This window comes from Schistocerca americana, chromosome 2, assembly GCF_021461395.2.
Source record: "Schistocerca americana isolate TAMUIC-IGC-003095 chromosome 2, iqSchAmer2.1, whole genome shotgun sequence".
Lineage (NCBI taxonomy): Eukaryota > Metazoa > Arthropoda > Insecta > Orthoptera > Acrididae > Schistocerca > Schistocerca americana.
Genome location: NC_060120.1, coordinates 256,200,471 through 256,227,847, shown reverse-complemented (window position 1 = coordinate 256,227,847; position 27,377 = coordinate 256,200,471). Strand labels below are relative to the sequence as shown.

General features: G+C 43.0%; 1 protein-coding gene across 1 annotated transcript in view; it reads left to right on the top strand.

The window, feature by feature from the left end:
- The first annotated feature begins 12,123 nt into the window (after positions 1-12,123).
- The window catches only part of LOC124595471 (carcinine transporter), a 115,365-nt gene continuing 100,111 nt past the window's right edge, over positions 12,124-27,377 (top strand). Inside the window, exon 1 of the mRNA XM_047134227.1 lies at positions 12,124-12,237. The gene's annotated coding sequence lies outside the window, so the exon portion shown is untranslated. The remainder of the gene's footprint in view (positions 12,238-27,377) is intronic.

Genomic DNA, 27,377 nt, shown 5'->3' with positions numbered 1-27,377 from the left:
TGCTAACGCACTCCCCGGAATAAAAATTGCAAAACCGTGAAGAAGGCGTGCGAGAAACGTCATACTAGCATGAAATATACCACATTCTCGGATGTGAAAGTGATCAGCTCTTAGTGCTACTGCATAGAATAGTACTTTCCGCACATAAGGAAAGATTGTGGAACACTTTTAATTCAGGAATCAACATGGTTCAAATGGCTCTAAGCAGTATGGGACTTAACATCTGAGGTCATCAGTCCCCTAGACTTAGAACTACTTAAACCTAACTAACCTAAGGACATCACACACATCCATGCCCGAGGCAGGATTCGAACCTGCGACCGTAGCAGCAGCGCGGTTCCGGACTTAAGCACCAAGAACCGCTCGGTCAAAGCGACCGGCCATTCAGGAATCGTATTGGTATGATGATTCTTTGTAAGAAGATCGTGTTGCCCCTCGTGCAAATAGAAAATACCGGGTACCAGCACATACAATTCGGAACTGGCAGGATAGTGGCCTGTCAACACTGCGGCTTATGATTTCACTATAGAGCTGCTCATGTTGGTTGACATCCCACGATTGCCATGTATATATGGAATCTACGACTTGAGAAGAGCGATACTCAGCACCACATAGGATCTCAATGGCTGCACGCGACTAGCGCCTGAGAGGGTAGTCGTATTGTTCGTTTTGCCTCGCTAGATCTTACAGGCACATAATACACCTTGAGTCAGGAAATCGGTTTGTTTCCAGCGAGCCAGGTATCCGTAAGGACAGCGTGACCTCCTCAGCAGCACAGGATACCAATACGGCGACCAGCACTGGAGCTTCCCTTACGAGACAGCAGAGAGCGGCCCACTGAAAGTGTTGCGCCCAACGACAACTCTGGACACGGCGTCTTTACAGAATAGTCCCCCTCTGTCTGCAGCATCAGAACGAACGTACACAGCCGTGGCAGGAGGCTCTGAGTTGAACAAACACTGCCCGATCGACTCATCACTGCGGTACAGGTCCAGCACCTACAGCATGGCGGCATGCAGGTGCCATTTGGTACATCAATCACCGATGTTTCACATAGTTGGTAATTTGTATACAGGAGCAGTTACATTTCTCACGTGTTAAGGCTAGTCGAGATCTCTGTGACGTTATCTTTCAACATGATAACCCAAGACCCAAAGTTGCCAGTACTGTCCTGACGTAGCACCATACAGAGGACGTTGGACTGTTGTCTTTGCCAGCAAGTTCTACAGATGTCTCAGTTTCAAAAAACGTTTAGTCACGGGTTGCTGAAAGACTGACACTCCACCAAGATTGTTGAACTGTGGCATAGAGCTGAAGCAGCGTGGAGTGACCTACCAGTATCTGTGATGCAAGTTCAAAATCACTCAATGGCCAGTCGTGTTAGGCCATTTGCTGCAGCCATAGGTGACAGGCAGCTTTGCACACTGTATACTAACAAAATACAAACTTGCTCAGACTTTGTACCTTTTCCAGACGACACTAGTGTTGAAATAAACGCCATTAGAGAGAAAGGAACAGAAGAAATGGTAATGATATTTTCCAAACAATTATCAAGTGGTTCTCGAAATATGAACTCAGCCTAGATTTTGAAAAAAAGTTCTATATTCATTTCTGTACAACAAATAGTCATAGCAAGACTGATGTAGCACATCAGCAGCAGTCAGGGGTGGAACGCTCCAAGTTTTTGTTGTAGATATTGATGAAAATTTGAGCTGTAAGAAGCACATTATGAGCTTCTCAAACAATTAAGTTCAGTTTCTTTTGCTCTTCGTATGATTGCTAATATTGGAAACAAACAAATCAAACTGTTCGCATATTTTTCATATTTCCACTGAGTAATGTCTTATGGAATATTTCAGGCATAACTCATCACTTACAAAGAAAGTATTGATTGCATAAAAGTGACCATTAAGTATAATATGTGGTGTTCACCCACGGAAGTCATGTAGGTACATCTTGAAGTGCCTATTCATTTTAGCTGCGCCGTCACAACACATATTTTCGCTGATGAAATTCGTCATAAATAATCAATCACAATTTGAGGACGATAATGAACATACCTACAAACTAGAGAGAAAAAATGATCTTTGGTACCCATAATTAAAGGGGTCAGTGGCTCAGAAAGGAGTTTAATATGCAGCATGAGCAACAAAAATTTTTCATCATTAGCCCAAAAGCGTTATATGTCTGACAGGTAGAGAAGCAAGTTTTATATCCAACTTAAAATTATTTTTCTGAACAACTACTTATATCCCATTGACGAACTTCTACTTAAAAACTGGAAGCCAGTAATAAAAAAATCTTCTTTTTAAGTGTAGCTGCGTGAGTAGGACTAACATAACAAAAAAGTGTTCAATAATTTTAACAATAATTTTGTATACATACTCTGTAAACTGCTTCGTACCCCATCATTTCGATGAAAGAGCCGTTCAAATGATCTTTGTAACATGTAACTAACTAATTAACAATAATTAAAGTTTCACCATTTACTACCGCTCTCTGTGTTGGAATTTTAAGGGAAATGTGTATCTAGGGTAGACTGAAGACTACAGGACGGACAAGAAACAGAAATAAACTTAACTGGCTTTAGCTATATTTGCATAAAAATCGGGTGCGAATTTTTAACACAGTCTATCCGAAAAAGCGTACTTCGTTTTACTCACTGATCCACCTTGGGACAGGCTGGCACACGAATAGTTGACAATTTTAATACTGGATAAAAATTATACCTCTAGCAGTATTACATTCAAATGTCGCTCCAAAGTGTGTTGGTTCGTGAAAAAGTCGGTAAAGGTCGTGTTGCGGCAATTTCGGCAGTTCCTTGTTTCGCGGTTGGTGTTTCTCCATGGCCGAGCACGAACGTTTACCTATACAGAATCGTGTTAAGGAAGTTCTCGTTTACGTTGAATTGAAAATGGCAATGCTGCACACGCGTTGGGCTTCATTAAGGAACACAATACTCCGATTAACGAGAGAATTTTAAGAAGGAAACAGTCTGCTGGAATGGAAAGCACCTCCGGTACCGACTGCTAAAAAATGGTTCAAATGGCTCTAAGCACAATGGGACTTAACATCTGAGGTCATCGGTCCCCTACACTTAGAACTACTTAAACCTAACTAACCTAAGGACATCACACACATCCATGCCCGAGGCAGGATTCGAACCTGCGACAGCAGGAGCAGCGCGTTTCCGAACTGAAGTGCCTAAAACCGCTCGGCCACAGCGGCCGCTGAAAATGACAGAGAACCTGATCTATCGGGATGCAGGATATTAGCTCAGTACGGCGTGGAATCCGGCTTTAGAATTACTAAAGAAACAACGGTAAAAGTTCCCTTCTCCGATAACGGACCTCAGACAACCAGGCTGCATGGTGCTCCATTAGAGTTTCCATCCCGTTAATTACGCCCCTGCTTGTCCGAGGTCCGTTATTGCAGAAGGGAACTTTTTCCGCTGTTTCTTTAGTAATTCTAAAGCCGTATTCCACGTCGTACTGAGCTACTATGCTGCATCCTGATTGATCAGGTTCTCTGTCATCTTCACCTGCCGCTGTGGCCGAGCGGTTCTAGGCGCTACAGTCTGGAACCGCGCTGCTGCTACGGTCGTAGGTTCGAATTGTGGCTCCGGCATGGATGTGTGTGATGATGTCCTTAGGTTAGTTAGGTTTAAGCAGTTGTAAGTGTAGGGGACTGATGACCTCAGATGTTAAGTCCCATAGTGCTCAGAGCCACCACCGACTGCTCGTTCCCCGCAAAACATCGCATAAGGTCGCCGTACAATGAAGTCCAAATAAGTCATCCCGAGGGCAGCTAGATAAATGGAGATAAATGGTCGTTCTGCACAAAAGATTTTGCAGGATGACCTCAAGCTCTTCTCTTACAAAATGATTGTGTAAAGAAGCTCACTGAGCAGAACGAACAGATACCGCTTCACTACTAATTATGGACAGAAGGAAAAGATGAAACAATGTTCAAAACATGGTTCTCGGACAAGGCTTATGTCCACCTCAGTAAACAAATCAAATGTTCGATTTTGGGGTGGAGAAAAACAGCAAAATGTTCATGAAATAAAAAGATGAATGGGGGAAAAATGACAGTATAGATAGGTAGCTCTATCCAGTCATGGCCTAATCGGACTAGTGTTTTTCGTCGAATCGGACTAGTGTTTTTCAATGAAACTGTCAATGCTGACAGATACAAGATAACTTTGGAAATTGACTTTGCGCCAAATCTTCGAATGAACACACACTGGTTTATGAAAGATGGCGCAACACCTCATACGACTAATGCTGCACTGAATCTTCTGCAGGAAATATGCGGCAGTCATGCGTTGATGTCCCATCGTTACCCGCAGGCTCATCATTGGAGATCTTTTGGACTCCTTCAAGTCCATGTTTAAACCCGTGTGATTTATTTTGGGGAGTATTGGACAGAGGAACTGTCCTCTTTGAGACTACAGAATGTTATAGAAAAGCACGCCGGTGTAGTCCAGTTGTGCAAAGAGATAAATGAACACTCAAGCCACAAGGTTGTAATTTGTGTCGTTGCCTCCGCGAAGTAGTCTGCTGCAAGGGAGCGAATATTGAACACGTGATGAAGTGAAATGCATTTCCTTGTACCATGCTACATGTGTCTAAAATTTGAAAAGTTTCATTTCGGGAATAAACGTGTTGTGATATCAAGAGTGTAACTTGAAATGTACCAGTAGTTCTTGTTGTTGTTGTCGTCTTCAGTTCTGAGACTGGTTTGATGCAGCTCTCCATGCTACTCTATCCTGTGCAAGCTTCATCTCCCAGTACCTACTGCAGCCTACATCCTTCTGAATCTGCTTAGTGTATTCATCTCTTGGTCCCCCTCCAAGATTTTTACCCTCCACGCTGCCCTCCAATACTAAATTGGTGATCCCTTGATGCCTCAGAACATGTCCTACCAACCGATCCCTTCTTCTAGTCAAGTTGTGCCACAAACTCCTCTTCTCCCCATACCTATTCAATACCTCCTCATTAGTTATGTGATCTACCCATCTAATCTTCAGCATTATTCTGTAGCACCACATTTCGAAGGCTTCTATTCTCTTCTTGTCTAAACTATTTGTCGTCCATGTTTCACTTCCATACATGGCTACACTCTATACAAATACTTTCAGAAACGACTTCCTGACACTTAAAACTATACTCTATGTTAACAAATTTCTCTTCTTCAGAAATGCTTTCCTTGCCATTGCCAGTCTACATTTTATATCCACTCTACTTCGACCATCATCAGTTATTTTGCTCCCCAAATAGCGAAACTCCTTTCCTACTTTAAATGTCTCATTTCCTAATCTAATTCCCTCAGCATCACCCGACTGAATTCGACTACATTCCGTTATCCTCGTTTTGCTGTTGTTGATGTTCATCTTATACCCTCCTTTCAAGACACTGTCCATTCCGCTCAACTGCTCTCCCAAGTCCTTTGCTGTCTCAGACAGAATTACAATGTCATCGGCAAACCTCAAAGTTTTTATTTCTTCCCCATGGATTTTAGTACCTACTCCGAACTTTTCTTTTGTTTCCTTTACTGCTTGCTCAATATACAGATTGAATAGCATCGGGGAGAGGCTACAAGCCTGTCTCACTCCCTTCCCAACCACTGCTTCCCTTTCATGCCCCTCGACTCTATAACTGCCATCTGGTTTCTGTACAAATTGTAAATAGCCTTTCGCTCCCTGTATTTTACCCCTGCCACCTTCAGAATTTGTATGAGAGTATTCCAGTCAACATTGTCAAAAGCTTTCTCTAAGTCTACAAATGCTAGAAATGTAGGTTTGCCTTTCCTTAATCTTTCTTCTAAGATAAGTCGTAGGGTCAGTATTGCCTCACGTGTTCCAACATTTCTACGGAATCCAAACTGATCTTCTTCGAGGTCGGCTTCTACCAGTTTTTCTATTCGTCTGTAAAGAATTCGAGTCAGTATTTTGAAACTGTGACTTATTAAACTGATAGTTCGGTAATTTTCACATCTCTCAACACCTGCATTCTTTGGGATTGGAATTATTATATTCTTCTTACAGTCTGAGGGAATTTCGCCTGTCTCATACATTTTGCTCTCCAGATGGTAGAGTTTTGTCAGGACTGGCTCTCCCGAGGCTGTCAGTAGTTCTAATGGAATGTTGTCCACTCCCGGGCCTTGTTTCGACTTAGGTCTTTCAGTGCTCTGTCAAACTCTTCACGCAGTATCATATCTCCCATTTCATCTTCATCTACATCCTCTTCCATTTCCATAATATTGCCCTCAAGAACATCGCCCCTGTATAGACCCTCTATATACTCCTTCCACCTTCCTGCTTTCCCTTCTTTGCTTAGAACTGGGTTTCCATCTGAGCTCTTGATATTCATGCTAGTGGTTCTCTTTTCTCCAAAGATCTCTTTAATTTTCCTGTAGGCGGTATCTATCTTACCCCTAGTGAGATAAGCCTCTACATCCTTACATTTGTCCTCTAGAGATCCCTGCTTAGCCATTTTACACTTCCTGTGACTCTCATATTTGAGATGTTTGTAATCCTTTTTGCTTGCTTCATTTGCTGCTTTTTTATATTTTCTCCTTTCATCAATTAATTTCAGTATCTCTTCTGTTACCCAATAATTTCTACTAGCCTTCGTCTTTTTACCTACTTGATTCTTTGCTGCCCTCACTATTTCATCCCTCAAAGCTATCCATTCTCCTTCTGCTGTATTTCTTTCCCCCATTCCTGTCAATTGTTCCCTTATGCTCTCCCTGAAACTCTGTACAACCTCTGGTTCTTTCAGTTTATCCAGGTCCCATCTCCTTAAATTCCCACCTTTTTGCAGTTTCTTCAATTTTAATCTACAGTGCATAACCAATAGATTGTGGTCAGAGTCCACATTTGCCCCTGGAAGTGTCTTACAATTTAAATTTAAAACCTGGTTCCTAAATCTCTGTCTTACCATTATATAATCTATCTGAAACCTTCTAGTATCTCCAGGGTTCTTCCATGTATACAACAATGTACCAGTATGTGAGTGTTAGGTTAAGTATGACGAGAAGTGTAGACATCAAATGTCAAGCTGACACATTTTGAGGCTCATATAAATTGTGTTACATCTTATTTCATTTATCTCGTCATTTTAAAACCGAGTTTATTATGCTGTCATTAATTTCATTTCGAAGTTAGCAAGCATAAATATATTTCTGCTCTAGTTTGACAGTTACTATGAATACTTGAACATAAATCATAAACAATTCTTATGTTGTAAGTCCAGAATACTTTTCACAAGAAGTGAAACTAGGAATTTACGTACATGTTCGGAACATTTTCCGGCTAATAATTTTCAAGATATAAGCGTTTCTTATGTTATGGCATATATAAGAGTCGAGGAGCACGAAAGGGGAAGCAGTCGTTAAGAAGAGAGTTAGACAGGCTGTAGCCTATCCCTGATGTTATTCAATCTGTATATTGAGCAAGCAGTAGAGGAAACAAAATAAAAATTAGGAGTAGGAATAAAACTCCATGGAGAATAAATAAAACTTCGAGGTTTGCCGACGACAGTGTAATTCTGTCCGAGGCAACAAAGGACCTGGAAGAGCAGTTGAACGGAGTGGACAGTATCTCTAAAGGAAGATATAAGATGAACATAAACAAAAACAAAACGAGGATAATGGAATGTTGTCGAATTAAATCAGGTGATGCTGAGGGAATTAGATTAGAAAATGAGACACTTACAGTAGTAGATGAGTTCTGGTATTTGGAAAGCAAAATAACTGATGATGGTAGAAGTAGAGAGGATATAAAATGTAAACCGGCTATGGCAAGGAAAACTTTCTGAAGAAGAGAAATTTGTTAACATCGAATGTCCATTTAAGTGTTACGAAGTCTTTTTTCTGAAAGTATGGCAGTGAAACATGGACGACAAATAGTTTAGACAAGGAGAGAGTAGAAGCTTTCGAAATGTGGTGCTACAGAAGAACGCTGAAGATTAGATGAGTATATCACGTAACTAATGAGGAAGTAATGACTAGAATTGGCGAGAAGAGAAATTTATGGTACAAACTACTAGAAGAAGGGATCGATTGGTGGGACACCAATTTATTATTAAAGGGAAGCGTGGGGGGGGGGGGGGGGGTAAAAATTGTAGAGAGAGACCAAGAGATGAATACACTAAGCAGATTAAGAAGGATGTAGACTGCAGTAGTTACTCGGAGATGAAGAGGCTTGCACAGGGTAGATTAGTGGCTTGGAGAGCTGCATCAAACAGTCTCTGTACGGAAGACCACAACAGCAACAACCGTTTCTGTAAAAAGCACTGCTATCGGACATATTTTACGAATTTCGGTACTCAGAACTAATATCTAACTAAAACTTGCTGTCGCAGCATGGGAGGAGCGAGTTAATATTTAATTCTGTAATGTCAGTCTGTAAACGGACACATGTTTTTGACTTTAGTTCTTAAATTTTCTTTCTGTAATGACGGATGACGTAACATGTAATTGCTGAATTGATTTACAAGCTGTGGTGAACCGGGCATCGGGGTGGCAGATTGTGACAGATTTTGCGAGTCAATCCTGTTACAGTTTTGCGCAGTGAGCATACAATTGTGTGTGTCAAACTTCGTGTCAAACTGTTTACTTAAAATTTCTCTTGGCAACCAAATCGTTAGCTACACTATGAATAGCTTAGGAAGTTGCAACACATTTTGATGGAGCAGATACTTACAAATTCTTTTACAGCTACTGCAGTATCGGGAAACACCATAAAACAGGAGACGGGTATTTTCTACTAACTGCTACACCCAGAAAGAGCCCTGTTATATTTCAAACTATTCGTGTGCTACCCTGCAGCTGGCCTGTTAAGAACCGCTGAGCTGCAGACAGACGGTATTCTGTAGGATGAGTCACATTAGAACACCTTCCACTCAACGACAACGCATTGGTTCCTGACGTTTTCTGTGTAAGCCTGATAATGCTGCAGTTTACTAATCTAGGAGAAGAATAGAAGGAATTGCTTGACCGACCTGTTCAAGGATCCGACTCAGGTCCCACAAAAAGCTCTTTAGGTGAACTAGAGCAGTGGTTCCCAAACTGGGGGCAGTTGCCCCCTGAGGGGAAGATGAAATTTTCTGAGGGGTAAAAACTAAATGATTCGATTCGGTTTCAGTCACGAACCAAAATTATTTTCAAAAGATCATTAGTATTATCACAATTTTGGAACACTTTCATACTGATTATACAAGTTATCAATAATTACTTCTTCTCAATTACTGGCATTAATGTGGTGGAGGTTACAGGTTCCTCACGTAGTCCACCCACTACACACATATGTTGTACTTAGTCCCTTACATCGCTGTTGATAAAAGTGAGACATATAGTTAACAAATGCTAAATACTTCAAGAAAACGCCTTCTCAAAGTTGTAGATAGTATCTGCACTAGTCCAGAAATTACTTCATTACTCGGTCCGAAGCAGATAAATAAATTGATAGCACGACACAGCAGTAACTACATAAGGCCTACTATAGTGTTGTGTACAGTATGGTTCAAATGGCTCTGAGCACTATGGGACTTAACATCTATGATCCTCGGTCCCCTAGAACTTAGAACTACCTAACCTAAGGACAGCACACAACACCCAGTCATCACGAGGCAGAGAAAATCCCTGACACCGCCGGGAATCGAACCCGGGAACCTGGGCGCGGGAAGCGAGAACGCTACCGCACGACCACGAGCTGCGGACTGTGTACAGTATTATTAGTATTATTATTAGTAGTATTACTATTACTATTAGTAGTTGTGGTTAGACCGAAAGCATTAACATCCTGAAATCTGCCAATTTCTGCCATTTCAGAAGCAAGGAGTACAACAATAAAATGATTTACGAACAGTAAGTATAGTGCACACTTTTTAATTTGGTTGATTTTGAAAGCGGTTGCAGTGTGCAGGTCAAACAAGTACCGCAATCGAGAGGAGTAGTGTAGGGGAAGTATGTTTTCTAACGTGTATCTACGGAGTTGTGAGTAGCAATTCCGATGCACTACGGATTCCTTGGTCATTCTAACACACATACGTGTATCTGCGGAGTTGTGAGTAGCAATTCCGATGCACTACGGATTCCTTCGTCATTCTAACACACATACACACACAATCTAAATACAGTTCATCTTTCATCATTTTAAAAACTCAAGTGTTCCAAGAAAAGTCTTTACTTCTACAATTTAGTTATGTGCTAAAGTTGGTGATAACGTGGGGGAGTAATATCTAATTGCACACAGGGGTAATGGGATAAGAAATGTTGGGAACCACTGAACTGTAGTGATCATTACTCTGTAAGCCTAGTAGTGGTTTGATTACCATACTGAGGTAACAACAGAAGCAAGTACCACCTTACGTGCGTCAGCCGTTATCGAAAGCCAATCTCCAAAGCACCAGTTCGGTAACAATGTGGTCATGTAACATTAGAAAGACAGAAAAGAGAAAGTTGGACAATTAGCGTGCAAGATCCACAACATTAACTATCGAAATCTTGAATTGTGTTACCAGTACAGGAAAGGACCTTCAAACAGGTCCAAGACTCAAATACACTGAAGAGGGAAAGACACTGGTACACCTGCCTAATATTGTGTAGGGCCCCCGTGAGCATGCAGAAGTGCCACAGCACGACTTGGCGTAGACTCGACTAACGTCTGAAGTAGTGCTGGAGAGAACTGACATCATGAATCCTACAGGGCTGTCCATAAATCCGTGAGAGTACGAGGGGATGGAGATCTCTTCTAAACAGCAGGTTGCAAGGCATCCCAGATATGCAAAATAATGTTCATGTCTGGGGAGTTTGGTGGCCAGCGGAAGTCTTTAAACTCAGAAAAGTGCTTCTGGACGTGTAGGATGCCGCATTGTCCTGCTGGAATTGCCGAAGTCCGTCGGAATGCACAGTGCACATGAATGGATGCAGATGATCAGACAGGATGCTTACGAAAGTGTCACCTGTCAGAGTTGTTAGATCGGTTGTCAGAGTAGTATCTAGACCTATCAGGGATCTCATATCACTCCATCTGCGCACGCCCTACGGCCTACACCGTTACAGAGCCTCCACCAGCTTGAACAGTCCTCTGCTAACATGCAGGGTCTATGGATTCATGAGGTTGTCTCCATACCCGTACACGTCCATCGGCTCGATACAGTTTGAAACGAGACTCGTCCGACCAGGCAACATGTTTTTAGTCATCAACAGTCCAATGTCGGTGTTGACGGACCCAGGCGAGACGCAGTGGGCCTTTGGCTCCGAAAGCCAATATCGATCATGTTTCGTTGGATGGTTCGCACTCTGATACTTTTTGATGCCTCGGCATTGAAATCTGCAGCAATTTTCGGAAGGGCTGTATTTCTGTCACGTTGAAAGATTCTCTTCAGTCGCTGTTGGTCGCGTTCTTGCAGTATCTTTTTTCCGATCGCAGCGATGTCAGAGACTTGATGTTTTACCGGATTCCTGAAATTCACGGTACACGCTTGGTATCGTGGTACGGGAAAATCCGCACTTCATCTCTACCTCGGAGATACTGTGTCCCATAACACCACTTTCAAACTCGCTTAAATCTTGATAACCTGCCATTGTAGCAGCATTAACAACTGCGCCAGACACTTGTTGTCTTATATAGACGTTGTCGACCGCAGCGCCGTATCCTGCCTGTTTACATACCTCTATATTTGAATAAGCTTGGCTATACCAATTTCTTCGGCGCTTCAGTGTATAACGAATGGGACTGCAGTAGAGCAACAATGGCGTATTCACGTTTACAGATTCGTTGTGATCAGAAGTGAATTTGCAACGCAATGCCGCAGACACGGGGTGTGGACCCCGTTTCTAAAGGCAGATCAGCTGCTAAGGAACACCGAATGCAGGTTGGCGGTAGAGCAGGATGCCCCACGGGAGCGCGTTGGAAGGTCCCTTCCCGGCAGACATGACTTGCTGTTTGTCCCGCCCTCTCCCTCCGCCGCTGCCCTACTCCCCTCACGTGACGGCCCCACGCCTTGTTGCGTTGTGCCAGCGTTCAAGTGACCGCCGGCTGCGGAGCAACTGTCCGTAGTTTGCTCAAGTGTTTAATGTGCAGCCCGGACCGTGCGAAGGTCGCGCGTGTCCTGCAAAGTGGCGGCAGTTATCCAATGAGGCTCCGCGCTGTGGCGGTCGCTGGACGCTCCAGTCCTCTCCAGTCAAGCGCTCTGGGGGGTTCGGCTGGCTACCTGCGCCGAGGCGGTGAGTTCCAGCTCAGACCACATAGGCCCACATCACTGGTCGTCAAACTTCCGCCCGCCTCAAGAGTTCATGCGGCCCGCGATTCTCAGCCATATTTTATGATAAGACTAGCTGACCAAACTCGGCATTACAGGGGTATTCATTTCGTCAATTTTCTGTTAAAAACGAAAACAAAAAATGAGCTTTGTTTGAAATGTAATATCGAAAAAATTTCTTTTACATGCCTTCGTCAAAACACCTGTGAAATTGTACAAAATGTACAAATGTATAATAAAATAAAAGACAGCAATAAAATAAAAGACGGTAACGTAGTATAATGCTGCTATAATTGTTACTTGCTAAACGTTTTACATTAGCAGTAGTTCTATTTCAGCATTGTTGCCATCTTCAGGCTATCTGCAACCAAATACGCTTTGTTGAAAGTTATAACATTATAACAAACAACAATTTTGTTTTACTGTGGGCTAGTACTTACTTTCATATAGCATCGTGGCGCTGTGGCTGTCTTATTATCTTGCTGTTGTATAGGTCGTTTTGTGGGGCGGCGGGTTACTAATAATAATATATTATCATTCATAAGTAATAGGAGAAAATATTTGAAGTATTAGAATATTGTCGAATGGCTGGGTGCGAAGTGAAGACTAGTCTTGGCTCTCGGGCTGTATTTACTCGTATATATACGGCGCAGCGGACGGCCAATGGAACACCTGCTCTTGTCCGCCCTATGCCCACGGTAGCGGCCTCTAAACGGCCGCTTTCTCGTACACAGTTGTGTATTAATTTAGTATCTTCGTAATTTTTGTATGCATTTAGTTAAATTTGTTAAAATCACAGTAAAAGCTTTAGCTCGCCAGCATTTAAACTTTGCCGTCTAGAATTTTCAGAACGGAACTGACAGTAGAGCCTGACCTCTGAACTACAACTTTAAGAGACGTTGTATTTGATATTATTTTCATCCAAGCCTTGAAACCAGTTATAGCTCTGCTATTTAATAGGTTTCATCACCTGCTTTAACCAAACTTTCTAGCATTAATATAACAGATACTTAATCTAGCGCCGCGCGGGATTAGCCGAGCGGTTTTAGGCGCTGCAGTCATGGACTGTGCGGCTGGTCCCGGCGGAGATTCGAGTCCTCCCTCGGGCATGGGTATGTGTGTTTTTCCTTAGGATAATTTAGGTTAAGTAGTGTGTAAGCTTAGGGACTGATGACCTTAGCAGTTAAGTCCCATAAGATTTCACACACATTTGAACATTTGAACTTAATCTACTACAAATATGGACGTTTTAGTTCCAAATTTAGTTTTCTGCAGATTACTCGAAAACTATTAGAGGTGGCTCAGTGAGGTTACATAATTAATGTTTTTATGTTGAACTGAAGCTGCATACAAATTTTCATATTTCTACGTCTAATATTTAACTCCTTCAATTTTTCTTAAAAACGCGCATTCTGACCAAAATATTTGTTTCACCACTTTGAGACTTGCACCAGTTAATTTTGACATACGTCTGCACATTATAACCAGTTATTGGGTTTCCAGCCTTATTATTTAGCGCCACTTATTATTTTCTTAAAACGATGTATTCAGGGGAAAATATTGACCTGATCATTCTGAGATTTGACAGTTTACAAATTAATATACTAAATCACATGCTAACAAAGTTTGGAAAAGCAACTGTAACTTTTAATTCCATTACTAAATTATGGTGCAATACTTGTGTGATACGCACAGACGCGTTGTGCTGCCGTGGCGCTACTAGCAGTGAAATGGGGTAAATCCTGGCACACTCGCTCGCCTCTGTATCCCTCCAATGATACAGCGCTTGTTTCGCAACAGTTTCCAGCTTCAGCTAAGTTCTTAAATATTCCTCTTAATCTCTATTAATTGCTGTTGTTCGCAGATGTAAGCTAGGTCTTTTATCTCTTGGACATACTGTTGTGGGTTTGACAGCTACGATTGACAGCTAATCCAGCGATCCTGTATGGTTACAATTTGTTTATTCATTTGTCTGTGTATCGTAATTATCAATTGAGTGTGTAAGTACATTATCCAAATTAAGGAGCAGTGTATTTCAATACGCTGGGCGCAGGTGCTTCGCATGTCTACAACGAAATTTGGAAAACGTCTCAATATAACGCCTCTTCATAGCTCTACAGATATCCATTCTCTTTGCCTACAGCAGTTTGCGCTACGCAGTTGAAAGCCATCAAAAGCGCTGCCAGGTGTTAGGGATTTCGTTTAGTTGAGGCGACTATAGGAGCATCTTAATGGTAAAGATAAATACACTACTGGCCATTAAAATTCTTACATCAAGAAGAAATGCAGATGATAAATGGGAATTCATTGGACAAATATATTATACCAGAACTGACGTGTGATTACATTTTCACGCAATTTGGGTGTATACATCCTGAGAAATCAGTACGTAGAACAACCACCTCTTTCCGTAATAACGGCCTTGATACGCCTGGGCATTGAGTCAAACAGAGCTTCGATTGCGTGTACAGGTACAGCTGCCCATCCAGCTTCAACGCAATACCACAGTTCGTCAAGAGTAGTGACTTTCGTATTGTGACGAGCCAGTTGCTCGGCCACCATTGACCAGACGTTTTCAGTTGGTGAGAGATCTGGAGAATGTGCTGTCCAGGGCAGCAGTCGAACATTTTCTGTATCCAGAAAGGCCCGTACATGACCTGCAACATGCGGTCGTGCATTATCCTGCTGAAATGTAGGGTTTCGCAGGGATTCAATGAAGGGTAGAGCCACGGGTCGTAACACATCTGAAATGTAACGCCCACTGTTCAAAGTGCCGTCAATGAGAACAAGAGGTGACCGAGATGTGTAACCAATGGCACACCATACCATCATGCCAGGTGATACGCCAGTATGGCGACGACGAATACACGCTTCCAATGTGCATTCACCACGATGTCGCCAAACACGGATGCGACCATCATGATGCTGTAAACAGAACCTGGATTCATCCGAAAAATGACGTTTTGCCAATCGTGCACCCAGGTTCGTCGCTGAGTACACCATCGCAGGCGCTCCTGTCTGTGATGCAGCGTCAAGGGTTACCTCAGCCACGGTCTCCGAGCAGATAGTCCATGATGCTGCAAACGTCGTCGAACTGTTCGTGAAGATGGTTGTTGTTTTGCAAACGTCCCCATCTGTTGACTCAGGGATCGAGACGTGGCTGCACGATCCGTTACAGCCATGCGGATAAGATGCCTGTCATCTCGACTGCTAGCGATACGAGGCCGTTGGGATCCAGTACGGTGTTCCGTATTACCCTCCTGAACCCACCGATTCCATATCCTGCTAACAGTCATTGGATCTCGACCAACGCGAGCAGCAATGTCGCGATACAATAAACCGCAATCACGATAGGCTACAATCCGACCTTTATCAAAGTTGGAAACGTGATGGTATGCATTTCTCCTCCTTACACGAGGCATCACAACAACTTTTCACCAGCAACGCCGGTGAACTGCTGTTTAGTGTATGAGAAATCGGTTGGAAACTTTCCTCATGTCAAACAACCTTGTGTGAATGCTCTGAGAAGCTAATCATTTGCATATCACAGCATCTTCTTCCTGTCGGTTAAATTTCGCGTCTGTAGCACGTCATCTTCGTATGTAGCAATTTTAATGGCCAGTAGTGTATATGGCACTTTTTCATGCGTCTCTTTATTTATGATGTCATATCTCTTAAAATGTGTCTCGTAGAATGTCATATTTGTGTAGATACGTTCAGCGGTATATGTGCGTATTCTTTGACAAATATGTTGTGAATAGAGTTAGTAGCAAAGATGTAATAACTTTTAAACGTCATGAATGATGCAACGTTTTTTCGCACATCTCTGGTTTATGACGTCATATCCCCTAATCTATGTGTCATACAATGATATAATTTTGTTGATACTTTCAGCGGCGTATGTGAATATTGTCTGTAAAACGTGTTGCGAATAGAGTAACTAGTACAAAAGTAAAAAATTAAAACGTCGTGCACAATGAGACAGTTTTTCAGTGTTTATGACGTCGAATCTGCTGAACTACCTCTGGTACTATGATATAATTTTGCAGGTGCGTTTAGCGACGTATTTGGGTACTGTCTGCAAAATTTATTGCGAATAGAGTCACTAGCACAGAAGCAATAAATTTGAACGCCATTCTCGATGCAGATTTTTTTACGCATCGCATTGTTTATGACGTTATATTTCTTGAACTAAGTTAGGTTAGTGGCTCTTACCCCCACAGCGATTGTTGCCTGACAGTAAGCGTTATGTGTACCAAGTTCGGTTGCAATTGGTCCATTGGTTTTGAAGGAGATGTCGAAATTACGCACACATACATATAGTCAGTTCCACAAGACACTGTACGCCGTTATCAGTATGAAATAAAAGACACTATTATAAATACGTGTTTAAAAGAAAATACATGTTATTACTAATTGCACAATTACCTAATACTTAATCCAATCACCGCCGTTATCGATTATAGCTTGGCGCCTTTTTGGCAAGCTTTTCACGAGATTTTCTGTATATTCTCTCGTTAACGATCTCCATATCGTCCTCATGTTATAAGACAGCTGCTTTCCTTTAAACTTTATCTCAATATATGACCAAAAATTGCGATCGGATTTGCATCCGGAGACGTTGCAGGCCAATCCATCGTGGACACCCCACTCTCTTGTTTCCACTCTGTACAGAGATGGCTGCGATGCTTCGGATCATTATCCTCTTGGAGCACCCAGTTTGACTCGCTTGAACCAAATAGATCCTTAACGGACCACAGAAGGCATTTTTGATAAATATTACACATTTTTTAGCGTTTAAACTGGCTGTAAATAAGTGCAAACAGCCAAAACTGCAACCGACAAAAGAAAACATTAAACTCTCACGCTGTTAATCTATACACTGTGCAAAAGCGCATTGGTTACAGATTCGAGACCACTACCAGAGATATCCCTGCGGACGTTACATTTGACATTATAGCGAACACTTTATTGTGGAAGTAACTGTACATACATTTTTATAATATGTATGGGTACACCTATCAACTAACAGTCGATTTTGTAAAATATCAATAAGAGCGCCTCTAACCGCGCGGCCACTCAGCGCGGCAATAATATTTCAAGGTGCGCTTAATTTTAGTTCCTGTTTGTGAAGTCGGCCGTGATCTGAGTAACATTGGCCGCTTACGTCAGCGGCAGAGGAGTTAAATAGCACGGACACTGTGGGGGTAAAGGATGTGAGAGGCGGAATGTTTATTTGTCGTCCAGTGATGACAACTCACGAGCGAGAGAGATTAGCATGGGTCAGCCGCTATGGTACAAATTCTGACAAGGAAGTTACATGTATTCACGGATGCGCATTGTAGAGACGGTCATCTTCAAATGACGTACATATTTCTAGCAAGGAATATGAAATTAAATTAAGACTGTTGTAAAGCGACGCAATTGGTACATGGAAAATGACATTCAAAATATACAGTTTTAATATATTTCGGGATAACGAAAAGATTCTGCGGTGATCGGTAATTTTCGCAGGAACATAGTCAAAGTTCATTTTTTCCTGAGTTTACACATAGTGGATATGTCTCTGCTTATCATTTATGATCGGTGACTGTGCACTTTCTTGGACATCACAAAATAATGAGATGCAAATTGTATCCTGCAGTCGAACGTAAAAACTATACCGATTTAGCCCATACGACTAAAAGAAATTGGACAATTATTATCGTTGCAATTATATTTTCCTTTTTTTTAATACGCACTTGATTACAGATGCATTGACATCAAATGAAAGTGTTTTCCATAGTAGAACGAGAGGCCTATTGGATGCGTTGAGGCCTACCTAGTCTGTGTAAGGTCGCCGTTGCAGGTGTGCTCACTAACCATTAGGAGCGGCTGTGTCACTGTACTTTAGATGAACAAGTTGCACTTTAGGTGCCCGTCCTATTATCTCCTATTATTTAGTTGACTATACACGCTATTGTGTTGGCATAGGAGTGTCGCTTTAAGGCGGCAGCCAGACAGTGGACAGCCGAATGCTGCGGACCATCTGGAACGTTCTCCGGATGGATGGAGTTATGCTGGTAAATTTCCCTTTTGTGTTGTCTAGGACCGTTGCCTCAAGGCATGCCGCGTATCGCGAGTGACAGTGGAGGGCCTGGTTGGGCCTACGGCAGTAGACAGGTAGGAAGTTGAGCCTCAGAAAAACAGCAGCGGGCGGGCAGTGGGGGAACGAGACGTTCTGCGGAGCATCTGGTTGTTTGAAGATGCATGTGTCCTCCCTGTCGGTGGATGGAGGGAGGCATGGTTGAGGGGGAGGGGGAGGCGTGGGGGGAGGTGAGAGGGCCCTGGTTTTCAGCAGTTTGTGATTGTACATCGAGGAGAACGCACGTCCAACTACCGCCCCCTCTGCAGTCCTTTAGGACGACAATTTTCCCAGTACATGTGTTGCATTATGACTCGTTCATGACAAGTGCTGGTTTCCTTTTTTTCACATTTTCGAAGTGTAATTAGAACTGTGACGCATTTTTTTCATCAGTTGTGATAAAGTGTATTGTCTTTGATTTCCTGGGCTGCAGGATGGCTTTTGAGTAGGCGGCTGTAGCGATAGATAGTGTATGCTTACAGGTAACACACTTATTAAACTCTTCTCTGTCCAACACCAGCATCGCATCAGTTGAATGTATTTCCCACCAAAAAGAATAAAGATAGTACCTTACACCTCTGCCTTTTTCCCGCCAGCTTGTAGGTGAAGGGTAGATTTCGAGTGTGTCTCTCTTCCTCTCCTGCAATTGGGCAGTTTCCATGTGTTGGAGGGAGCGCGGGGAGGGGTGCACTTGTGCTTTCCATCCAGTAGAATCAAGGTTCGAGTCCCAGAGAGGGCACCACCATTTTTAATTTCCCGTTAATTCTAAGCTTCTCCGGACAATTTCCATGTGTTAGGGGGTGCACTTGGGCTTTCCATCCAATAGAATCAGGCTTCGAGTCGAGGAAAGTGTACCACCAATTTTAATTTCCCATCAGTGCCAAGTGCCCCTTGTAACATAATTGTTTTAAGGGGGGTGAACTTCGGCTTTCCAACCAGGAGGACAAAGGTTCAAGTCCGGGAAAGGGCAAAGCCAATTTTAATTTCCCGCCAATTCCTGAGTGGAGGGTGAGATGGCGCGTCAGCACAGCCCTGGGACAAAGAAATTCCCACCAAAATTCGATATTCCCAGCAATACGGTAGGTTAGGAGAGGGGGAAGGTGAAGACGGGGAAGGGAGGAGGGGCCTGAGGCACACATGCGCGCTAAGAAAAACGCGTGTGGTCATCCGGGGTCCGGGATGGGCGTGGTCGGGGGCGGGGGTGGGTGTTGTAGGGGTTGGGGGGTGCTTGATTGATCAGTTTAATTATTTTGCATATTAATTTGATATCAACATTGCACCCGTAACCCCATCTCCTTTCTACTGATGTGGATGACAGAGAATTATGTTGAATAATGTTTATTCAAGAAATGACATCGCAGATTAACAGGTAGCTGTCCTACGATATTCAGTGAAAATACAGACAGAAAATACCCTTATCAAATGCAATGAAGCTACATTGAGAGAATGGTAGCAAAACCCCGAAACTAAATAGTGATCAAAGATATAAAAAAGCTAACCCAATTTCGTAATCACAATACACAAAATATTCACCAGCTCAAAACAGTTCAGAGTTCGATATGATGATTTGCAAATTACCACATGCAACATGATGAGTAGAAACTCACATAATGTCTAACCTAAGCTCCGCAGTACAAGCAGAAAAAGTCAGAGTCTTCTCCAGGAGCCGGCCGGAGTGGCCGAGCGGTTCTAGGCGCTTCAGTCCGGAACCGCGCTGCTGCTACGGTCGCAGGGTCGAATCCTTCCTCGAGCAGGATGTGTGTGATGTCCTTAGGTTAGTTAGGTTTAAATAGTTCTAAGTTCTAGGAGACTGATGACCTCAGATGTTAAGTCCCATAGTGCTCAGAGCCATTTTTTCTTCTCCAGGAGCACATTCCTTTCAAAAGGTAGAGTGTTGTAGCTGTCGTCCACCAACCAGAATCAATCACCTACACGGTTGAATATCACTCATTGCTACAGGCAGGTCTACCTACTCCAAGCACAAACGTAAAAGTATCCAGAATCCAGAAACGCTCCCTTGAGCTCTTCAGTGGAAAGGTTCCAGTCTTCAGTTGTCTCCCTTTTTTTTTTTTTTTTTTTTTTTTTTTTTTTTTTTTTTTTTTTTTTTTTTCGGCATCAGTCTACTGACTGGTTTGATGCGGCCCGCCACGAATTTCTTTCCTGTGCTAACCTCTTCATCTCGGAGTAGCACTTGCAACCTACGTCCTCAATTATTTGCTTGACGTATTCCAATCTCTGTCTTCCTCTACAGTTTTTGCCCTCTACAGCTCCCTTAGTGTTCTGCTACTGTCTGCTTTCCCATAGGCTGAAGGCCATCCCCACGAAAAAGCATTGTTCTTAAGTTCTATGGACATAATTTGGCTCGACAACTTCCCAGACTAAGCTAATGTATTGCAACAATATTTAAATAAAGAAATATTATAAATATTCAGTCACGCATAGCTCATTCACAATAATTAGAGATAAATGTTTCTTCAGAAATTAATAAACTAGTAATAATAATCAGCGTATGGCATTGGTGGCCGGGAGACCCCTCGCGAGGCGGTTCGGCCGCCGCACCACTTCGGTGACTTGCGGGTGAATGCGGATGAAATGATGATGAAAGACACACAACAGCCAGTCATTTCGAGGCAGAGAAAATCCCTGACCCCGCCGGCAATCGAACCCGGGACCCCGTGCGTGGAAAGCGAGAACGCTACCGTAAGACCACCCGCCGCGGACAATAAGCTAGTATTATCGCGCTAGCGCATTCATTTTAAATGACGATGAATTGTCGTTAAATATTGTTAAAACAATTATTGATATCTTCTTGACAGAAGCGTCTTTTGGGTCTCTTTTCAGTTGTGTTGTGCGGCAGCACATGCGATTGACCGCTTATAAATTATCATTTTTTTAATATCAATTGCAATGAACATTAAAAAAAGTTACTGGCAAAGTAGTAAACTGGTCATTAAATAACGACACAAATATATCATAATATGAGGTATTCATATGCTGTGTGATTGTGGAGAATACAATGTCCTGACAAATATTTGAGTAATAAGAAAGATATAAATAGATGATAAGTCAGTAAATAAAATATATACAGATGAGTGGCTTTCCGAGATGATAGGTGTTCTTCAGTACTATCATATGAGACATCGTTTTTCGAAATCGCTTTAAGCGTTTAAAAGTTATTAATTTAGAGGTTCATCATGTAAAGTTTTACTCACTGTGAAATATTAACTTCTGTAGTTTTAAATATATTGAAAATGTTGTGTCAGTGAATGCACCTCGTTTTTTTGAGTAGCAATTGTATTCAGATTTGCTTTAATACTTGACTGTAAATTATTATAGATTCTGTAAGAGCTGTAAGAAGCCAGCTTTCAGCTTGTTCTGACACTCCTCCTTTTTCGCCACATCTGCTGCACAAACCCCATGAGAGCAACAGCCGTCAAGGTTCCCAGCTTTGGGACTGACCCATTTCCAGCGACGCTGCTCGTATTTGTACCTGGACTCACCCGCAACAATCACGAAGCCGGACCTGTCTTGGCGCGCGTTGCTTCATTTCAGCAGTAAATGACGGAAACGGTGACTGTCAATTTCGCTTGGCATAGAGCGTCTGTTTGTCTTCCGTTACATAACTTTGATGATGGTTTCAAACGTTAGCACAGAGGAAATTGAGTCGTGCACTCTCTGTACGTATGTGTGGTCTAACATTCCGAGCCGCCGTGTGTCTTTTATCTCTATCGCGGCAGCAGTAGCTTCTGGATAAAGACCCTTCCACACGGGAAGCCACGCATTCAGATGAAGAGATATGAAGCGATTTGCTCTACAGCAGTGGTTTCCAACCTTTCTTAGACCGTTACCCCTGAGTGCAGTCAGATATTAGCTAGTACCCCGACCCCTCCATCCACCATCATCAGTACCTAAACAAAATCTGTAATGAAAAAGAATTATTTTTTGAACAATTTCTTTTTTAAAACGATAAAAGATAGATGATGCTTAGGTTTCATTTGGTATTTTCTTACAACACGAGCCAATGAGTCAGAGAGACAACTGATGAGGCTTATTTCTCAAAAGGCTCCTTTTATAGAAGGATGAAGCAGTTATCAGATTATTACAAGTGTTACGTAAAAACTGCTTCTCGGAAAAGGAAGCTAACTATCCCTAGTGAGGGTGGACACCAATCACAAAACATGTTTCCTCTGCACCCTAGTGACACTTGGTTTACCCACAGCCTGCTCTATAACTTCAAATCAACCAAATTAAAATGTGTGCACTACAAAGGATGTCTCACTACGAAAATACGAGTATTAAATCTTTGTAGCGTTTATTACATGCAACTTTAAAATGTAAATAATACATCAAATAATAGCGCAACTCGAACAGTTTTGTTTGTATACTTGTACGAAGCTCCAAAGCCTGCAGACCACAGATTACGTGCGAGCTGTGCAAACGAAATGTTGCTGCGTGAGGATGAAGATTTTCTGGGTTGTATCGTCTTCAGTGACGGATCGACATTTCACCAAACTGAATGTTTTTTGTGTCATGCTCTGGTGGAAAGTTTATGAGCCTTTATTTTTCAGTGAAGGAACTGTAACTAGTATTTCTTACTTTAATGCGCTAGAACTATGGCTCTTTCCTCGATTGGAAGAAGCTGAACCACAGAACTTTATTTGGAAGAAAGACGGTACGCTGCCTCACTGGCCTTACTCCGTACGTGATTGTATCTGACCGTTGGATTGGCCACAAGAAGTCGAATGACAGAGCTTGTTTTGTGTGACCTCCACCTTCACACACGATCTGACGTCATGTGATGTTTACCTTTCCGGGTTCCTGAAGGATTAAGTGTATGTGCCTCAGTTACCAGCTGATCTTCCCGACTTTAGGAACAGCGTTGTTGCAAGAATTACTCTAGATATGCTGATCAATGTTTCAGAACAACTCACCTAATGACTCGCTGGTGATGGGACGGGGGGGGGGGGGGGGGGGGAGGGGGTGCTGTTATAAATAATATAAAGCCTTATAACCCATATATTCATTTTGAAACACCCTACACTTAGACCTACTGTATGTAAATCATTTGATTGCTGGACTTCCTACTTCTGAACTGATAGAAACTGGAAGACTTCATTCTACTAACGCTTTGTGTCTGATCACTGCAACTACTACTACCACTAATTAATATTAATAATAATAATAATAAAGCGTTGGCCCTACAGCAGTGTAGTCGCCATCACACAATTGCTGTTGTGCTGTGAATTACACTCCTGGAAATTGAAATACGAACACCGTGAATTCATTGTCCCAGGAAGGGGAAACTTTATTGACACATTCCTGGGGTCAGATACATCACATGATCACACTGACAGAACCACAGGCACATAGACATAGGCAACAGAGCATGCACAATGTAGGCACTAGTACAGTGTATATCCACCTTTCGCAGCAATGCAGGCTGCTATTCTCCCATGGAGACGATCGTAGAGATGCTGGATGTAGTCCTGTGGAACGGCTTGCCATGCCATTTCCACCTGGCGCCTCAGTTGGCCCAGCGTTCGTGCTGGACGTGCAGACCGCGTGAGACGACGCTTCATCCAGTCCCAAACATGCTCAATGGGGGACAGATCCGGAGATCTTGCTGGCCAGGGTAGTTGACTTACACCTTCTAGAGCACGTTGGGTGGCACGGGATACATGCGGACGTGCATTGTCCTGTTGGAACAGCAAGTTGCCTTGCCGGTCTAGGAATGGTAGAACTATGGGTTCGATGACGGTTTGGATGTACCGTGCACTATTCAGTGTCCCCTCGACGATCACCAGTGGTGTACGGCCAGTGTAGGAGATCGCTCCCCACACCATGATGCCGGGTGTTGGCCCTGTGTGCCTCGGTCGTATGCAGTCCTGATTGTGGCGCTCACCTGCACGGCGCCAAACACGCATACGACCATCATTGGCACCAAGGCAGAAGCGACTCTCATCGCTGAAGTCGACACGTCTCCATTCGTCCCTCCATTCACGCCTGTCGCGACACCACTGGAGGCGGGCTGCACGATGTTGGGGCGTGAGCGGAAGACGGCCTAACGGTGTGCGGGACCGTAGCCCAGCTTCATGGAGACGGTTGCGAATGGTCCTCGCCGATACCCCAGGAGCAACAGTGTCCCTAATTTGCTGGGAAGTGGCGGTGCGGTCCCCTATGGCACTGCGTAGGATCCTACGGTCTTGGCGTGCATCCGTGCGTCGCTGCGGTCCGGTCCCAGGTCGACGGGCACGTGCACCTTCCGCCGACCACTGGCGACAACATCGATGTACTGTGGAGACCTCACGCCCCACGTGTTGAGCAATTCGGCGGTACGTCCACCAGGCCTCCCGCATGCCCACTATACGCCCTCGCTCAAAGTCCGTCAACTGCACATAAGGTTCACGTCCACGCTGTCGCGGCATGCTACCAGTGTTAAAGACTGCGATGGAGCTCCGTATGCCGCGGCAAACTGGCTGACACTGACGGCGGCGGTGCACAAATGCCGCGCAGGTAGCGCCATTCGACGGCCAACACCGCGGTTCCTGGTGTGTCCGCTGTGCCGTGCGTGTGATCATTGCTTGTACAGCCCTCTCGCAGTGTCCGGAGCAAGTATGGTGGGTCTGACACACCGGTGTCAATGTGTTCTTTTTTCCATTTCCAGGAGTGTAGTTCGTATATTGTACCGAATTAAATAATGAAGCAATTTCTGTGGAAACTGCAGAGGAATTCGGAGAATGATTTTCACGATACATTTTACCATATCTGATGTATGTGCTCAGTTTTACTGTTGCAGATGCATGGTACCAAGTATGTGTGTAGTTGGTGGACTATGTGAGGAAGATCTTCATACAGTCATGTAACAAGTTGTAACCACAACAACACTTCATGAGTTGATGCTAGTGTTTGAAAAAAAATGTAATTATTTGTAACTTAAGTGCTCAGAAGTACAATCTTACGGAACAGTGATAATATACTAATGTTTTAAAAATAATTTAGTTTTGTGACCGAAACACAATTGCACCCTTCTGTTTTTGTCCCTCAGTATTATTAAATTTTACCCCTCAGCGGTAATTACGCCCAGCTTGGGAGCCATTGCTCTACACTGAATGCTACGCTTCGTTTCACACGAGAGGCGCAGAGCTAGATCACGGATCCTCGGTGCGGCCCTTTCAGGTGAATCCCCCAATCCCCGCCCCCGCTACGGCGAGGCACCGTCCACGTGTTCGCATCGTCTCTGCTTATCGCACTTGCAGCACAGATACGGTGTAAGTTACTTGCTATGTGTTTCTGTACGAAATTTAGCCCAAATTTATCTCACACTCTATAAAGAGTCAATATATTACCAAAAACTACGTACCCACAAACTATTATCTAAGTTAAACTTGTATGTTAGCCCTTGACTAAACAGAACGTAATTTGAATTGAACTGTAAGTGGTGTGAATAAAGATTCTCTTTATGTTAAATGCGCAACATGATGCATGCATGCATGTCTCGACAGCACAGCAGCAAATAGCAAGCAGGCAGTGCCTAAGCTAGATTTGAATTTTTAAATAAAATTTCGAAACAGTATTGAACCTGCTACATGCCACATGGTGCAATGTGGTAATATGTAATAATAAATATTCTTTAAATAGTGGGATGAGGATAGTAACTGATCCTATGAAATGATATTCCAAGGCAACGGTTTTAGAATGAAGTATGTATCCAAAAAGACAAAATTTTGCGTGAGTTTCACACATAACATTGGTCAGAACAGTACTGTGCTTAAAAAAGTGAACAATGATTTAAAAAGGTTACAGCGTTAACAGAGAATTCTGTACAAACCAAACAATTTAATCAAATGATATGTTAATGCATGACTTTAGCTGACAATAATTATTCCGACAAAGTAGCTGCGCAGTGCTGCACTCTTACTCAAACTTCTTCTCTTTAAAAAAATAATATACTCAAAATTTATTTTCTTTTCGCCTTTCAATATACGCATCATATTCATCCTTGCTGTCCTTTACGATAAATCTTTCTGCATCCAACATATACAATCTCAAGTCAACACAGCACTACTGAATACGTCCATCACCTACTACACTTCAACTAAGAATGTTTCAAACTGTCCAGAGGCAAAAACTGTGCCACAACAAGACCAAAGATTATTTAACAGTGACATAACTTGCTCTCTCTGTGTCTTGCGCGTCGATAACTCACAAAAATCAAAATGACATGTCACCTTACAACGGTATCCACTGTCCAACCGGCATCTCTGTTCTTCCAGTACACTGTCGACCGCTCATAACTAGTATACATTGTAGTGAAGAATTATTGTGTGTGACTGGCGACAGAGAAAACGCTGAACGTATTCGACAGAGTCAGTTTTATTGCGGGATACATATTAGGTCAGTACTGCGGGAGTGTTCCACACGTGATCGCTGACACGAATTAAATAAGGGCGAAGGGTGGAATGAAATGCGTAGGCTACATAGAGTAGGTCACGTAAGACGTTAATGCATATTTTATTTCGTGAATAGTTCAAGAGATCGGAACGAGGTTTTAGGCAAATTAGAGCATGCTGAGGATCGCGTAGTTTTGTTTCAAGGTAAATACGCTTAACTCTAGTGTCAGTCGAGATATATATATGGATTTCTTTAATGTATCTATATAGTTCAATGGCCTAGGAAAACACTTGAAAAGATAAGTACAGTAATACAACGTTCGGTGATATTGGCATTGAAACTTCTCCAAAATCATTTTCAAGAAATGTACTATAGTTGAAACGCAAATGGAGCTGCCACGTTAGGTTCTGTTGTAGTAAGTCGCTGGAAGATAGGCCTACGGTATGTATGTATGTATTAATCTGCGGACCTAGAAACGACGGAGATGCTTCGTCCCGGAGTAGCCCTCAGTGGTTCACAAACCCACTACAGGCCACAGCAGTCCACCCACTCCACCGTCTCCCCACACCGAACCCAAGTTTATTGTGCGG